The sequence below is a fragment of the Lissotriton vulgaris genome, chromosome 3_1 (genome assembly GCF_964263255.1).
Source record: "Lissotriton vulgaris chromosome 3_1, aLisVul1.2, whole genome shotgun sequence".
Taxonomy (NCBI): Eukaryota; Metazoa; Chordata; class Amphibia; order Caudata; family Salamandridae; genus Lissotriton; species Lissotriton vulgaris.
Genome location: NC_141689.1, coordinates 451,682,480 through 451,700,994, shown reverse-complemented (window position 1 = coordinate 451,700,994; position 18,515 = coordinate 451,682,480).

Below are 18,515 nucleotides of genomic sequence, written 5' to 3'. Positions count from 1 at the left end.
TTAATTTCGGCATTACATCAGCCGCAGAAATATTTCAGAACGCAATCAAGGAGATCCTGTCGGGGCTACCGGGAGTTATAAACGTCAGCGACGACATACTCATACATGCCAAGACGAACGAGGAACACCATCGGAGGTTAAAGGCCACGCAGCGGAGGTTGGCAGAGTTTGGAGTCACACTACATAAAGAGAAGTGTCAATTATTTAAACAGTCAATAGAGTTCTTCGGATACGTCTTTGACTCGGAGGGAATCAGGGTAGATCCGCGAAAGTCATTGGCTATCAAGTGTGCTCCAGCCCCAACGACAGCATCGGAGGTGAGAAGTTTCATGGGAATGGCACAATACTGTGCCCGCTACATCCCCCAGCTAGCCACCATAGCGAAGCCATTGAGGAATCTGACAAAAAAGGAAACTCCCTGCGATGGTCGAAGATGGAAGCAGAAGCGTTTGACAAGGTAAAAGCAGCGCTACTGGATAGCACAACAATGGCGTATTTTGACACCGCGAGACAGACTGAGATACTGGTGGATGCCAGCCCGGTGGGTCTGGGGGCGCTCCTGACACAAGAAGCAGAACCAGGAGTGTGGGTACCGCTAGCGTTTGCAAGCAAGGCTTTGACAGCAACAGAGGCGAAATTGAGAGAGAAGCGCTGGCAGTGAAATGGGCCTGCAATAATTTCCACTTGTACATAACAGGACATCCATTCCGGATGATCACCGACCATCAACCGCTGATATCGTTGTTTAAAGGGACAGCCCCACATCCACAGCCTCAGATTGAGAGATGGGCCATCCAGATCCAACACTATCAAATGGACTTAGTCTACAGACCGGGGGCAAAGAACCCCACTGATTTTCTGTCTAGACATCCCCCCCCCCAGACACCAATGTGGCGATGGAACAGGAACTACGGACTGAAGAATTTGTGGATATGGTGTCTCAATTGTCGTGCCCTCAGGCATTAGAAGCCGAGAGTATCGAGACCCAGTATGAAAATGACGCAGTACTAACAAGAGTTAAAGAAGCCATAGAGGCAAGTTCATGGGAGAACTTTTTACGCAATGTCAGCAGTTGGAATGAGACCGATCGCATACGTCTATCACAGTTTTGGAAAGTGCGCAACGAACTCAGTAGAGCGAGTAATAGCCTCATACTGCGAGGGTTACGAGTAGTGATCCCAACCACCCTACAGGATCAGGCAACTGTGCTAGCCCATGAAGGTCATCAAGGAACACGAAGGATGAAGGCCCGAATGAGGGAGAAAGTGTGGTTTCCCAACATGGATGACAAAGTCGAAAGTGTCGAGAGAAATTGCCGGGCATGTCAGCTCACCAGTTCACCGGATGCACCCGCGTCCGTAATAACGGAGGAACCAGCTCCAGCACCATGAGCCTGGCTGAGTATGGACTTCGGCAGTTTTCCAGACGGCAGAGTGACAGTGGTGGTGATAGACAGTTACACAAAATATTCAGTTGTCGAGGTAGCACAGTCTACTAGCTTCTCCAATGTGCAACCGATACTCAGCAAGATCTTTGCATTATTCAGAATTCCCCAAGTGATCAAAACAGACAATGGACCGCCGTTCCAAGGTAACGAATTCAAGGGTTTTCTGCAGAACCTTGGGGTAAGACACCATCGGGTTACGCCTCAATGGCCTCAAGCTAATGGCGAAGCCGAAAGATTTATGAGAACTGTTAACAAGACACTGAGAATAGCTGTTGTTGAAGGGACAGATCCGGAGATAGCACTCCAACACTTCCTGAGGGAGTACCGGAGCACCCCACATAGCACCACGCAAAGATCCCCGTGGTCGCTAATGTTCGCAGGACCAAGGCGAGACTTACTGCCTATGGCTGAGAACTGGGCACCTGAACCATATGTGCCGGCGGTTGCTCAAGAGCGACGGAAGAGGACCAATGAGCGAGCCAGTCAAAGAAGGCGAGCGAGAGAAAGAGAACTAATCCCGGGAGACGCTGTGCTAATACGAACGCGGGGGCCAGGTGGAAAAATCCGGACCCCATATGAAGCAGAACCGTGGATCATCAAAGCAACGAAAGACACGGCCGTGACAGCACGAAGAGACGGAGAAGAAGTAACCAGAAAGGAATCATGGTTCAAACGCATACCATCTATGCCTGAAACCGTGGTGCCAGAGGACAGGGAAAACGCTGAAGCTGTTAGCCAGCCGGAGAAGGACAGTGATCACGATACACATGGAGGCGTTGTCACCACCCCACGGTCTCCAGGAATGCACCCACAGTCCCCTCTAGCCATCCGGGTCAGGGTCATCACAACCTCCGGCCGAATCCCAGGCCAAGCCAAAGACTAGCCAAAATTGTGTGTTGACTGTGTCAAAGGCTCAGGACAAAATACCAAGTTGGGAAGGGAGGGATGTAACGCTCTAGTGCTTCACGGGTCCTGGGAGAGACCCGGAAACATACACCAACATTGTTGCACCTTCTGGCCAGGTGTGGCCAGAAGGCTATAAATAAAAGGACGGAGGTCGCTCGGGACTTCCGGTCCAAGTTACCAACCCAGAGTGTGTCTGTATCACGTTATTCCCGTGGGTGTATCTAATGTGCAGTATTTCCCTCACTCCCCTGCATTAGCCATGGATGGTTGCTGCTTCGCTTACATTTGATCTTTCTGGCTCTGAAGGACCCATCGTGAAATGGTTCTATAATAATATTTATGTCCTGATTCATCTCTATTTTGGGTGAAACACATTAGCTGCGCTCCTGTTTGTGTATGAAGATGAAAAACAGAAATTTCTTGTAACAACTTTTTTAATTTAATTGACTGTTTTCAATACTCTGTGTGTTACTTTTCTGATGTAACATAAAATGTTCTAAAATTGGGTTATTTGGTAGCTTACCTACAGAGGTGGGCAACAAGTAGGCCTATTTAGTGGGATTTACTGGGTGTGCTATACATTGGCCCTTAGCTACCTTTTCTTCTTTGGTATATACGTCCGTATAAACACAAGCAGGTCGTCAGCAACATGGTGCCTCATGCAGTCTGGTCATAAGCAATTAAAATTAATATAGAGATACTGGAACCTATCCAGGAAGCAATATTTTAAAAACTCGAGCTAAAGGCATGGTATTGTGTGTGATTTAACAAGACGCCGCAGGTGCTATACTGGTAAAGTGTTTTGGGCTACTACGACCACACAGATGTTCCTATCTCATCAACTCTAGGCTTCCTTGCCTTCCTTGGCACCTGCTCTTCAATGGTCTGGAACAGGAGTAATGGGGGGCAGGTTAATGCTCGGAGGCGGGGCTAATAATTATGGATAGTAAAAAAAATACTTTATGTGCACAGTTTAATGAGCCTGTCCTAGATCGATGACACTGATTTAAAGGTAAGGATTGGGGTGCGGAAGGCAGAGGCCACATTCTACTCGTGGTCTTCCATAATATGGGTCTGGTTTGAACATTTTTCCACTGATTTTTGTCTCCAGTCCGGCCCTGAGCCCCAAGAACGATATTCTGTGTTTGAGACTGAAAGTGGATTTGTTAAATATTTTTCAACACTAAACACATGACTGATTACACATTTCCATTTACCAGACGACTGCGTTGCTATTTACATCAATTGGATTCATGTTTTTAAAGGACTGATTGACTTAAGGCAATGCAGAAATGTATGAAGCTGCAGGAGCCAAAGGCAGAGAGAGTCAACCAGTGAAGTGTTGCTGAAGTTATAGTCTAGTGAACAGAGATGAGATGCATTGCAAGAAACCGTTAGGCATAGGTAGTCGAGCATATGAATTGAATCTAGCATTTATTACAAGTAGTTTAGTATTATAATCATGAAAAAAGTAAATAAAATAATGCATAAATAACACAAGCACATCTATAATGACTGAATTTAAGTTAATCTAGTAAAATGTTAAAATTTTCCGTAGCAAAAAAACGTCTTTTACACAGTTGCTTGGTTTCAAAATATGATTCTGCAGTTTATTCCTGCTATTTGCAGCCCCGTGCCAACCCCCAATCTACTTTTTAATGTAATCCTCTGTGATTAGAGGTTGTAAGCTCCAGCAAGATCTGGAAGCACATGAAATATTCATATTTTTAACTAATCACAGACAACGCAAACGCATGAGAAATACTGAACAGGAGAGACGGAATGCTAACAGTCTGTCTGAGCTGTGCAAATAAGTCCTGGATCTGAATTTTAAAAAATGCGAACTGTTGTTCAAACAAAAATTGCCACCTTTCATACCTATAAATAAACAAGCCAGACCTGGACTACTTGGAAATAGAAAAGCACGTTAGAGAAACCAAAGGGAAAAGGGATGGGGGCTATAGGAAGGGAGAGAGGGGACCCAATTTACGAAGCTATTTGCAGGTCTAAGTTTAGAATACACGTGGACATATAATCCGTGTAAATCCAGTTCGGTAAGTCACAAAAAGTAATTTCACACTTGTAGAAAGATATAGATATACACACGTGCATGCGCACAAAAGCACACGTGTGTCGGGGCACACACACACCTGCAGACACGCTTACAAACGCAGACACAAAGGAGCAGATGTACTAGTGCCTCATGCAGCATAGGGGTTGCGTAATATGAACAACAATATGACTCATCCATGTGCTTTCCCATGCGCAGGTGCACAATTGGCTGCCATGCACCAGCGCATTGCATGATGTTGCAAGGGTGCCTGCATTGCGGGATTATTGTTGTTGTGCAGGAAGGCACATCTTCCTGCACAAAAACAATAATTTATTGTATTTTCCTCTTTCTATGCATGTTGTAGAATGCAGCAAGCATAACATGCATAGAAAGAGAAAAAAACAAGGAGAAAGAAAACTACATCTCTTCCTTGTGCCACTCCTGCACCTCCCGATTCTGATACGCTGCCAGCTTTACAAAACGTTGTACATTTGAGATTGTTTCAGGTTCCATGGATCTCACGTGGGAACAACCACAGCAACACCCATGGAATGCTCCTTTCACTCAGTGTATTGCATGAAAGGTGCCCATATTTACAAGGTCATGAAAGTCACGCATGGGTAAGCCCATTGCTCAGCAGGTGAGTCAAACAAGTGACGCACCAGCGGCACAATGGGCTTGTAAATGAGGCCCACTGTGCTTACACTAATTGTAAACTTTTTTCCACTTTGTATGTGTGCTGTACAGTGCAGCAGCATACATGCAAAGTCAGAAAAGAAAGGAGACATGAAAGCATTTCTCCTTCATAGCAGCTATTCGAAATTGGGGCTATTTTCTGATGCTAAACACTGTCTACTCTTTTTAAGTAAAAAGATTTAGGATCACAAACCTTGGGTAAGTGAATGGGAACACCCATGCACCACCCATGGTACACCCCCTTGGTGCAAAAAGAACTATTGATGGACAGAATGCAGAATAATGTCATACATTCATCCCAGTACAGAGACCTAGGCCTAAATCCATCGTGTTTTTTGCTCACCATGCCATTCCAGTTTGGACCCAGGCATATGCAAATAAGTCTTGACCCTGCGCCCAATGGGAACAGTCCAGCCCAAACTGCCAGGCCAGGTCCACCCTGGACTAGAAACAAGCATCCTAGGACCGGTTTCAGCGGTCCATCCATCATCTACTTGTGTTTGCTTTGTTCGCCCTATGTTGGCAGAGTCTGAACTGAGGTTGCGAAGTGAGCTAAAGAATGATGATAGATTCAACCCAGATATGTGACTGGGGTTGAGTGTCTGAAAAGTTTCAGTGCTCCGTCCATCATCTCCTTGTGTTTGCTTTGTTCGCCCTAAGTTGGCCACGGTATGCTCAGACGTGGGTCCCATACTCACTTTGCCACTGGGTTCAAGCTAGTCTGGCTGATGAAGGGTGTTACCCAGAACCCGGGACCAGGATGCTTGTTTCCGGTTCAGGGAAGATCTGCCTTGACAGTTTGGGCTTGAATGTTCCCATGAGGCACAGGTTCAAGACTGATTTGCATACAGCTGTGTCTGAACTGAGGTGGTGAAGTGAGCTAAAGAATGAGAATGGATTCAACCCAGATCTGTGACTGGGGGTGAGTGTCTGAAAAGTTTCAGTGCTCCGTCCATCATCTCCTTGTGTTTACGTAATGCAAAGCAGCGCGATGTGCTGCTTTGAGCAACTTTCAAGTGTTTTCCAGCACAAAACAATTTTAGCGCAGGAAAATTAACTATTAAAACAAGATTTTGCATCACCTTTTTATCGATTCAAAAATGGTGTTATATCTTAGGAAATAGACCCCAAAGATTGTCATATGAGTAAAGTTTCTTCCGGTGACGAAGCGGATGTCTCATGGAGTAAATACCCTGAATGTTTATGCACAGTCATAAACATATGTGTTTGTGGGAATTTACAGGCGTATCTCCGGACCATTGTTAAAAAGGAGAAGGTGGAAAACGTTTTAAAATAGAAGTAAAATAGGTAGGCCTGTAGGGGAAGTGGGGAATTCTCCAAGTTGAAAATCTTTTCCCCAGGGAGAAAAAGGTGTGATTGTCCACATTGACAGGCATTTCCACCAGGGCAAGTGTACAGCTGTACAAATATTGATCTGCAACGTCACAATTCACAATAGCTTTATAGGAGTAAGCTTGGAGTTTTGCAACTTTCAAAAGTTTCTAGGTGTACTCTAGAAAATAATTGAAAATTCCAAAATTCTGAAAACAGCTACACAAGGTCATATATCTGTGGCTAAGGATTATCCAACTTATTTGAAGAATGGGGCTCAGTGTGTGAATGCCTGGGTCTTCCTACACCTGTGTATATCCTTGATCTGCTTTGCTCTGTTTAACCCGAGTTTTGAATTCTGATTTTTAGGGAACTTTCTCTTGAAATTTCACTTATACACAATGTTTATAATTTTAATACTAGGATTATTATGCAACGATACTTTGAGAGCAATTTATTCAGGCTCTATAGCTCTCTAGTTTTGTTATGTTATGTTAATTTGTTTAGCCCACTAGTACCCTTGAGGGTACCCTGGCGCTTAGTAGGTGAGGGCTAGCCTCGATGGGACTCAGTTGAAGAGCCAGGTCTTCAGCTTCTTGCAGAATTTAAGAAGGGATGAGGAGGGTCTAATGTTGGGTGAGATGATGTTGCATGCTTTAGGAGCAATGTACGAGAAGGCGCTACCTCCTGATCTGCTTTGTGTATGCTTGGAACTTCTGCTGGTGAGAGTCTGGCTTAGCTGAGGTGCCTGGAGGTTTGGTGGAACTGCACAGGGTTGATCAGGTGAGCAGGGCCTGTGTTGTGCTTTGTATGTGTGGGTAAGAAGCTTGAACATTGTGTGCTTATGTATCGGGAGACAATGAAGCCCCTTCTGGTGTGGTGTGATGTGAGTTCATCCATGCTGATCATTCTGAAGAGAAGATAGGAGAGCCTCCCTGTGGTGATCAGTCTGGAGAGAGAAGGATAGAGTGTGTCCAGGCTGATCACTGGTCAGACAGATGGACAGAGCTCATTCATGCTCATTAACGAGTAGGTTCGAGGGAAGAGCTCATCCTCGCTGATCATGAGGATGAGTATGGCTGCTGCGTTCTGGATGGTCTGGAGTTGTTTTGTTGGTAGGTTTGTTGGTAGGTTGATTATTCTTTCATAGAGGGTGTTTCCGTTGTCCAGTCTGCCTGTAATGAGGGCCTGGATGGCATTTTTCCTAATGCTTTCAGGCAGCCACTTGAGTATGTTTTGCAGTATCCTCAGGATGTGGTAACTCTGTTGCCAAAGTCAGACATGTTCAGCTTGCTGTCGATAATAATTCTGAGTGTTCTTGCTTGTTTTATGAGGATGGATGTGGGTATAAGGTCTAATGGCCAACAAGAGTAGTCCAACAATGAAAATCCCCACTTCAGTTTTGTATGTGTTCAGCTTGAGGCAGTTGGATTTTATCCAGGAGTACACTTTAATCATGCACAAGCTGAAGTTGTTCCTGGTGCTCTTATTCACAAATTATATTTATAGTTGTTTGATATTATTTAGTGTTCATACCCATACAATATAACAGCACACTGCACATTGCTCAATCTGATATCAGTTGTTTGCCCAAAATCCAAATCAGCATTTCACAAATTTTTCTGAATACACAGCCACCTGGAATGTAAATCTCTTATGCTTTTTCATTCCTCTTCATCCCTTAGAGTGCACAGGTAGACCTCTGGAAAGCACTCTGCGATGAAGGAAGGCCAGGATATGTAACATATTAGGATTCTTCTGTTCCATTCCAACAGTAGAGCAACTCTCTGGTTCAGCGTCAGGTGTTCAAATTTGTTGGTGCCCATGCAAATTATATCCATGTAAATTTAAAGAGACAGGGTGTGCCAAGCTCAGATTATATCCAGGTGTTCCATCATGTTGTACCCCACCTCCCACCTAATGTCCCATGTCTCAATTTCATAACATATCTAAATTCTCTTCCCGAACATAGAGATGGAAATGTAATTCTAAATTTAAAGCACGGTGATGATTGTCCTATTAGAACATTGGAATGTTGGGAGCTCCATTGCAGATAATGGAGTGCTCCCTGCTCTACAGGCCGGTAAAGGCCCGCAGAGCAACATTCCAATGTTCTACAAAGGTTTCTCAAAGCTCGAGGGGATTTATATCCCCTCGAGCATCGAGAACCCTTTGTTTAATTTGTTAGAACATTTTGCCCTCTAGTGGCAGAATGTTCTAATAGCCTTATAGCCCTTCGTAGCAGGGCTATACCGACATTTAAAGACCTGCTGTCTTGTTAAAGTCAGCGGGCCTTTAATAGACGGTATAGCCCGCTATGGCGGGCTATAAGGCTATATTAAACACCAATTATTCATTTATTTATTCATAAAGTTTAATATAGCACAAACTTGACCCGTGAGGGTATCAGAGTGCTTTCCAGTTAAACGGAATACAAATGAAAACAAGAAAGCAATCAACAACATATTCATGGGAGGTAAATATAGTGTAGGTTCACATGTCACTACTGCTTTAATGGGTCATGGGTTATGGGGTAAACATATGAGGTAAGCACCAATGTTCACTGCCCGGCCCTCCTCCTTTACTATGGTTCAAATTATTATAGTAGCCCCTGGGTTTTAAATATTGGGCACACATGAGAGCAGTGAAATTCAAAGCATTTGAAAATTGACATCAGTATGTGTGAATCATTTTACCCCATTCTCAGCAGTGTTTGGGTTTTACATTGATCTAGTTTACACCCACTGGCCTATTGTACAGGTAAGTAAAACTGTGATTATACTTTAGGGAAGAGCAACACTTTTCCACTACAGCAAAGTTTGAACTACATGCAACTTCCCCGAAAAGAAGCCTTCCTGCATAAAAATGTATTGACAGAAGATTTTCCTAGAAAGTCTATTTTTAACCACTAATATAGGTGGACAATTTTGACACCTGATTTTTTTACCAGCCCCAAAGGCCCCAGGAATCATGCGATTCTTGAGCCGCCGGGTTTCCTGTATAATCATAATTCTTTTGCACTTGCCACATAATCAAGCGCCTGTAATATATTTTGAAGATTTCAACCATTTATATATTTTTTTACTTCAAGGAGATGGAAAGTTAATAAAGCTGTGGAACATGTGCTGCTACACATTGGTAGACCCTTTACAAAATTCAACAGGTCTTGATGAAGATAATTGCTGTATTCATATGTTAAACTAACACTAATAAATCACGGCCAAAACAGGATTAATATGCATTTAATTACAAAATTATCGGAGATTGGAACAACAATATGGGGCCCATGGACCAATGGCATGGGGCAGGCCATAACCCTCATATGGGAGAATCCAAAATACACCAGTTAGCCTCTACCCTGGGGTGGTCAGATGTTTGGCGTACATATCTTCCAGCAGAATTGGGTTTCACTTTCCTTTCAGCTGTTCATGGATCTTTTTCCAGGATGGAATACCTATTTCTTCCTCTCGCCTACATCCACAGGGCCTCGTTTGTCTCTATCAAAAAAGAAATTATATCATATGCGAAAATAGGAGAACTCTTAAAAGACATACCACCAAAGAGATTGCCTGATTACCTATCATGGTGGAGGAACTTGGTGCAGCAGTATCGAGCATTCAACCTGGTTGCACGCCGGGTCCCAATGGATCCCTGAGTGATTTCCTACCCTCTCATATGTCTCAGATAGGTCCACACCTTCTGGAGGTACTCCACGAAGCGTTAGAGCAGCATATTCTTCCTCTCTACTTGTGCCATGCCGAAATCGCTATGTTCCTTAAACCAGGACTTCTTCCTGAAGAACCCTCATCCTATTGTCAATTTCCCTTTTGAACTTTGACTCTAAACTATTACGCAAGGTTCTAGCTGACCCCCTCAGGACATACATCCACAAGCTCATCCATGCTACACCGCTAGACCCAACACCATATCAAACAAGCCTATAATGCCATCGCGAAGGACTCAGAACTTGGCCGCCCCACAGCCCTTCTGTTGGCCGACATTTACAAAGCTTTCAACACCCTGAGTTGCACCCTCAACTTCGGACCGTGATTTCTCTCCTATATCCAGTTATTGTATACAGATATTTTGGCCTCTGTAATAGTGGCAGGTGTGCGGTCGGAGCAATTTTCAATTCACCGGGGTACGAGACAGTGTTGCCCCTTTCCCCACTATTATTTGCGTTGGCAATAGAACTACTAGCAACATGGGTGAGGCGGGACCCCTTGGTACTGGGATATGAATGGTTGGCTGAGGCCTCAGACAGGATTGGGTTATACATCGATGATGTGCTGTTCTTGCTAACGGATTCTCCGGGTTCTCCGGCCCATGGATTTTGCAGATACTATGCGTATTCGAGGAAGCTTCAGGCCTTGGAACTAATCCAGCAAAATCTGTGCTGTTCCCAGTCTGTGGGGAACAGGGGTGAGGTACACAGGTATCTCAGCTGTCCCATGCTGCAGAGGGCTTTCAATACATATACATTTCACAATGTCCAACGGTATCCTGGGCGCATAACCTCTACTCAACTCACTAGTATCCCATCTCAGGGATGAGATAGGAGGTTGGTCTCCCCTGCCCTTGTCGCTGTTCGGGAGGTCTACAATCTTTAAAATGGTTTCTCTACCTCGCATTCTATATCGGCTTCAAAATTTCCCATACACTATTCCGCAAACAAGTGAACGCGTTCCTCAATCATTTTCTGTGGAGGGGTGATGCTATTCAGGTTGCGCTGCAGACTTGCACCCAATCAACATATTGTGGTGGGATTGCTGCAGCTGTCATATATTCTTATTATGCAGCCTCCCATTTATGAAATATAATTAAGTGGTGGTACGGCTCGCAGGTGGAACCAGTGCTCAAGGTAGAGAGACTCGCTATGGGCAATACCTTTCATCGACTTCCTATACAGCCAAACAAACCGTGAGCATTTAATCTCAGCATGCAGAGTGGTTATACAGCTTCTTTGGTGCCATATAGTTAGGAAGTTGGGCTGGAGTGGGCGTCTGACACATACAACCCTGTTATGGCATTGGACCTACTTAGGACCAAGCGCTGCACTCTCTGGCTTCCGAGCGTGGGATCTAATTGGGATTTCAACACTAAGGGGTTATTAGGATTGCGGTTTGTCCGCATCCTCCGGGCCGGCGGAAGTGTCTGCCCGCCCGGAGGATGCGGAAAAATACGCTACGGAGCCTTCAAAGACCCTCGCCAGATTAGGATGGCTGGGGGGTCAGGAAGACCGTTCGCCGCTTTTCCGCCGCGGTCGCCTTACGACCGCTGCGGAAAAGCTCTAATATAGAGGCGGTGTCTAACAGACACCGCCCGCCATATTAGGATGGGGCAGAACAAATGCCTTTCTGCGGCGGCTTCTCCGCCGTGGAAAGGCATGCAGTGTTTTCTTTGGGGGCCCGTTGCGGGCCCCCAAGGTGACGGGGGATAGGGGGTGCACATGGGGGGTACCTATGGTACCCCCCTGCATTTGCATGCACAAAGCAGTAGGCACCGCGCGGTGCCTGGCGCTTTGTGCATGCAAATGCGAAGCATGCATATTTAACCTTGCGGCGGGTGCTGCTTCAAGCAGCACCCGCAGCAATGTTAAATATTGAGGATGTGACCACCAGGGTGGCGGTCACATCCTAATTGCACTGGAGGGAACGTCGCAGCCCCTGCGGACGTTCCCTCCACCTCGGGAGTCGCGGACGTACGCAGGTCCGTCCGCGATCCTAATCGGCCCTTAAGTGCATAATGCAAGGGACCACACTAAAGTCCTTCCATTAGCTACAAATAGAATACCGCCTCCACCGTACACAATTCTATAGATACCTACAGCTCAGGTACGTCCTGACCCCGCTACTCCGCCCTATAGAAATATTGACGGAATTCCCCCCTCTTGAGGGACGCCTATTGATGGGCGACCTCAGTTCTCACAAAATTCAGCAAACATACCAAACCTTGATCATCCATACCCAAACTACACTAAACACAACATGTGCTGCATGGGAGGCAGATGTCCCAGACCTCACGGATGATGATTGAACTGAAGACCTAGGTAGCCCCTGTGGTGCCACCCCAGCCACTAGATGTCATTTAATTCAATTCAAATATGTGCACAGAGCGTATTATACACGCTCCCGCCTCTGGCACATGGTTCCAATTTCCTCCCCACTTGTCTTAGGTGTGCTAAAGCAGAAGTGACCTTCCTACACACTGTCAGGACTTGTGGGCTCTCCAGCTGTTCTGGGGTAAGGTATCCCCCTGTCTGGAGCAGGTCTTTTCCTGGCACCTAACATTGGATCCCAAACTATTTTTACTACGTAGCACATAGGAGATTGGGTGAAATCACTATAAGCAACATTTATTGTTCCTGGTCCTCACACTTGCCAAGCGGGACATTGCCCGATTCTGGAAGGGGACCTCTCCGCCGTCAGTGGATGGGCGGAAGAAGGCAATGGGCAGATGTATGGGGTCAAGATTAAGGTGTTTCAGGCATAGGGTTGTCTGCAAAAACATAGGAAGATATAAATATGGTCTTGTTGGGCATTGTATTGGGGCACAGATTTACCCCATTACCATCCACGGACCCTACATAACCAGGCAGTATTTTTCATACTTTCATGGATTGATGTATACTCTCAGGATGCACAGTCCCGGCCATGCATGTAAATGTAGATTTAGAGGACACTTCTCGCAATGGGGGAGCAATATTTGCCTCTGCCAAGATTGTTTTGTTTTGTTGGTCAGAATATTCACAGGCCTTTGCTGTTGTTCGGATATACTGGTACTATTCTGCAATGTTATCTATCCTGTTTAAATGTCAATCGACTTTGGCCACAATGTACCACAAACTTTAATAAAATCTGTTATTATAACAAAAATAACAAAATGATGAACTAAGTCTACCACAGAAGGTGGGCATGTTTGTGCATACATGTTTTATTCTTCCTATATGATGTAGTCTGTCCTATTGCATAATTTAATTCTTATTGCTTTATAGTTCCAGTGGGCCTGCTGATACCTTCACAAACCTCCTGAATTTCACAAATTTTAAAAAGCTCAAAAAATGACTTTGCAAATTTAGGGCTGGCAAAGAGGTGGAGGAGGAAATCATTCTTCACTGCCATGATGGCAAAAACCGTGTGAGAAATTGGGTAGTAGGTTGAAGCGGGGTGATTCCTGTCAGGCTGAACAACAAAATTCACTAAATTAACCTGTACTTAACTCTCTGGTAGCTCTAGATTTGGAAACCTTGGGGTGGTCTTCCACCAAACGCTTGCCTTTTGCCCTCCACATTTTGCTGAGATTTGTTTTTGTTGCCCTGCGGACTTTATCACTGCTAACCATTGCTAAAGTGCTTGTGCTCACTCCCCTAAACTTGGTACAATTGGCATACACCTGATTGGCATATTTATTTGGCTTACAAGTCCCTTGAATATTGGTATATCCAATACCCAGGGCATTTACACTATATGCTAACAGCGGAATGGAGTGCAGCATTTATTGTGCCACTCACTTAAGTAGCACCTTAAAACATGTCCCGGGGTGGGAGGAGCTTCGCTGCCAACCAAGATGGCCGCGTGAGCTCGGAGCTCCGAAGACCTCCCGGTCTCCCGAATTAATCCTGCAGCCTATCCTGTCCCACGGTGGTGGGAATCGGTCGCCGAGCCGGGCCTGATGCGGCCCCCGTTCTCGGATTGAAAATCGGACACTCCTAGCCACAGTTGTGTCGACGATCCCGGCGGCTCCTCCCGCATCGCTTGTGCCAGGGTGGATCGTAGCGGTGTCCATACGGAGTTCCTCCCTGCCAGCGCTTCTCCTGCCCGAGAGGCCCACCTGGGCTCTGATCGCCTTGCTGGCTGATCCTGATTTTGTATCCCGGATTCCGAGCTGTGTGCACTGGTACTACCTCGCTGGACTTTCTTGCCCCGGTGTCCCCCCCCCCCCCCCCTCTGTCCTGTGGCCGATAACATGGCGGGCAAGGGCGGCTCGGATACGGGCAAGACTCAACGGATCAATCGGAAGCCGTCCCAATCCCAGTCTACGATTCCCGAGCGCTTCTCCCAATCTAAGGGATCGCCTGGACAGGTGGTCCGATCAAAAGACCCGAGGAGAGATGAGTCGCCGGATGACTCCGAATTAACGCTCAGGGACGTTATGGGAGCGATATCGGGGATGAGGGCAGAGATGCACACACTTCGCGAGGAGCTATCCAGCAAGGTCGACTCCCTGAAAATCGACCTGAATCTCATCAGGACGGACCTTGGGAAAACCAACGACCGGGTGAAGTCCTTGGACCTTAAAACATCCAGCCTGACCACTGATGTCTCAGACATCCAGACCGAAGTGCGCACTTTGAGGCAGGCTAATGGAGTACTGGCGCGCCGGCTGGATGAGTTCGAAGGCCGCGCGCGTCGCCAGAATGTCCGTATCACCGGAGTGCCGGAAAAAGCTGAGGAGGACTCTACTGAACTGTTTGTGGAGGACCTGGTGGTCAAGAGCTTGCAACCGGGGGGCCTGAGTAAGTTCTTCTCGGTAGAGAGGGCCCACAGGGTTCCTGGTGGACCGCCCAAGTCGGGAACATCCCCACGCCCTATCATTGCGAGGCTGTTCAATTATAGGGACAGGGACGCCATTCTACAGGCGTCGAGGACCGCAGGCCCGCTCCATTTCCAGAACTCGGAAGTAAACTTTTTCCCAGACTTCACCCAGGCCGTCCAGAAACAGCGGCAGAGTTTTGCCGGGGTGAAGAGAAGACTCAGGGAACTGGGCCTGCGGTACTCAATGCTGTATCCTGCTAAGCTTCGAATTGAACGCGACCACCGGACTTTCTTCTTCGAATTTCCTGAAGACGCGGGACACTGGCTTGACACCCTACCCCAGGAACGACCTGAATCTACCGATCGGACGGAGGATGCCACCGGAGGAGCGGCTGCACAGGAGTGATTTCGTGACTAGCTATCTTCCGAGAAGCGGGGAGCCGTGAGGTGCCTCGACTTTAGACATTGTTATTTACATTGACTCATTCTGCTACTGATATGGGGGGTGACGGGAGGGGATGGGATGCCTCCTTTCTCCTTCTTGGGCTTTTTGTAGGTTAGTTTTAGGGGCGACAGGCACACTGCTAGTTGGGGTGGATTTTAGTCTGATGCAGGGGTGCAGGGTGGGGGGTAGTTGGGATGTGTGGTGTTTTATTCTCTCTTTGTTTGATTCTTTCTCCTGGCTGAGGTGTATACGTCCTGTTGTACCGATGAACTGGGCACTGATGTGGGTGGTGGGGGGGGGGACGCGGAGAGTCCTTGACGATGGGGGGTAGACTGCTGCATTTGCTGAGCTGGAATGTTAACGGGTTGGGAGATCGTATTAAGAGGGGTGTAGTTTTGCAAATGATTAAACGGTGCTCTCCAGATGTTGTGTTTCTACAGGAGACTCACTTAGTGGGTCATGCTTGCCGGGCCTTGAATAGACGGGGATACAAAATGGTGGCTCACGCAGGCTTCTCCTCGGGCTCTAGGGGGGTGGGCATAATGGTGCGTGCGTCTCTTCCGTTGGAGGTGGAGTCTGTGCTGGCTGATGATAGGGGTAGATACGTGGCTTTGGTGGGCAGATGGGAGGGCCGCACGCTAGTTTTAGTTTCAGTTTACGTACCCCCGGGGTTACAGGAAACCACATTCAGGGACTTGGGGGGCGCCATTTTAGGTCTCCCCGAGGGACTGCTGTTGGTGGGTGGGGATTTCAATTCAGTTGTCTCAGGGGAACTGGACCGTTTTCCTCCCAGGGATCTTCGCCCTTCCCAGTCTTGGATGTCTGATTTTGTATGTTCCATGGGGATGGTTGACTGCTGGCGTTTGCTCCACCCTACACAGCGACAGTATTCTTTTCTCTCGGGAGCTCATGGTAGCTTCTCCAGGCTGGACTACGTCCTGGCCCCGGCGGCCCAGGCGCAGTCCGTTTCCACCGCGCGCCTACTGGCCCGGGGTATCTCGGACCACTCCCCAGTTTGGATCTCATTTGACTTTCAGGTCCCGGCGTCTTCGCGGGTGGCCCCCATCAACCCGTGGTATTTTCGTGATCCGAAGACCCGAGCTCTCCTGGCCAAGGCCATGGACCGGTACTTTGCTGAGAATGCTGGCTCCGTGGCCTCGGCCGTTACATTGTGGGAGGCCTTTAAAGCTGTTCTCCGTGGCGAGGCCTTCTCCCTGATCGCGGAGGCGCGCCGCCGCCGCGATGTAGATGTGGTACGACTGGAGTCTGAACTTGCAGACTTAAACGCACAGCTGGAGCTGGGCCCGTCGCCCGATTTGGTCCATGCCCTCTTGCTTAAGCAATCCGAACTCCGAGCCACGGCTACTGATGCAGCTAAGGCCTTGAGTAGGGAACAGCAGGGAAGAATCTACGATTCCGGTGATAAGGCTGGGAAGCTCCTGGCCTGGTTGGACAAGAGGGAGTTGGCGTCCCGGGTGGTCCCGGAGCTGGTGGGTGAGGACGGCCTGACTTTGACGGACCCGGCGGCCATAGCCGAGTCCTTCGCTGGATACTACGCGGGGGTCTACACCTCTGCTACCTCTCTCCCGGAGTCCGCTTCGGCCTCCTATTTGGAGGATATTGACCTCCCCTGTCTATCGGATCTTGACCGGGAGGACATGGACCGAGACCTGTCTGACGATGAGGTTGCCCTGGCGATTCGCTCGTTACGGTCCGGTAAGGCGCCGGGACCGAATGGTATCCCGGTGGAGCTGTATAAATTAAGGGCTGAAGCGCTGGCCACACCGCTGCGCAAAATGTTCCTCGAGGCCCGTGAGCGGGGTGAACTCCCCCCAGACCAGAGATTAGCCACCGTAGTGGTGATCCACAAAGAAGGGAAGCCCCGGAACTTGCCCCGGTCTTACCGACCTATCTCATTGTTAAATGCGGAACCCAAAATCCTAGCGAAACTGCTGGCCAACCGGCTGGTGGGAGTGATCTCGGACCTGGTTCATCCGGACCAGTCTGGGTTCATCCCACACCGGAACACGGCGCTTAACCTGAGGAGACTCCACGCTGTACTGGCACGTGCTCACTTGCTCCGTGACCCGGCGGTTCTGGCTTCCCTTGACGCTACCATGGCTTTCGACTCCCTCGAGTGGAGTTACCTGTGGGCTGTTCTAGCTAAGCTGGGCTTCGGGCCTTCCTATATTGGATGGGTCCGGCTGCTATATTCTGCTCCGCTGGCTAATGTCGCAGTTAACGGTAGACTCTCGGCTTCTTTCACGCTGCACAGAGGTACCAGACAGGGCTGCCCGCTTTCGCCGCTCCTGTTTGCGCTAGCGCTGGAGCCCCTGGCAGCAAGGATTAGAACACACCCCGATGTTTCGGGCATTAAGTGGTCGCCTGGCTTCGAGGATCGAGTGTCGCTTTACGCGGACGACATCCTTCTTTACCTTACCTCTCCCTGTCGCTCGCTCATCGTGGTCTTCGACCTACTGGGAGTCTTTGGGTCGTACTCGGGGTTAGTGATCAATTGGTCCAAATCCTCCCTATACACGGTGCGTGGAGATACCCCGCGCCTCCCCCGTGGGTGCTCGATTCAGGTAGCCCAACAGGGCTTCCGGTACTTGGGCATCTACGTGTCGCTAGACCCGCGCGCCCGCTACACGCACAATCTTTTGCCACCGTTGGAGCGCCTGAAGAGGGATGTCGAGATCTGGAAAAAGCTGCCTATCTCCCTGATGGGTAGGGCGGCACTGTTTAAGATGATGGCGCTACCCCGCTTTCTCTATGCCCTGCAGAACTCGCAGGATCCGATTCCTGCCAAATATTTTGGTGCGATCGAGTCCCTGCAGAGGACGCTGCTGTGGGATGGACGGCCGAGGATATCGTTGCCTAAGCTGACTATTCCCTGCTATGACGGTGGGATAGCGCTACCGGACATGCGAAGATATTACTGGGCATCCCAGCTTGCGGCGATCAACCATGGCTTTTATGGCCCAGCGGTTAGTCCGGGCTATGCTATGGATCGCTGGCTGGTTGGGGACGGCAACTACTACAGAGCTCTCTACTCTAGGTCGTTGGACCGTCGATTGACGGGTCCAACCAGAACGATGGTAC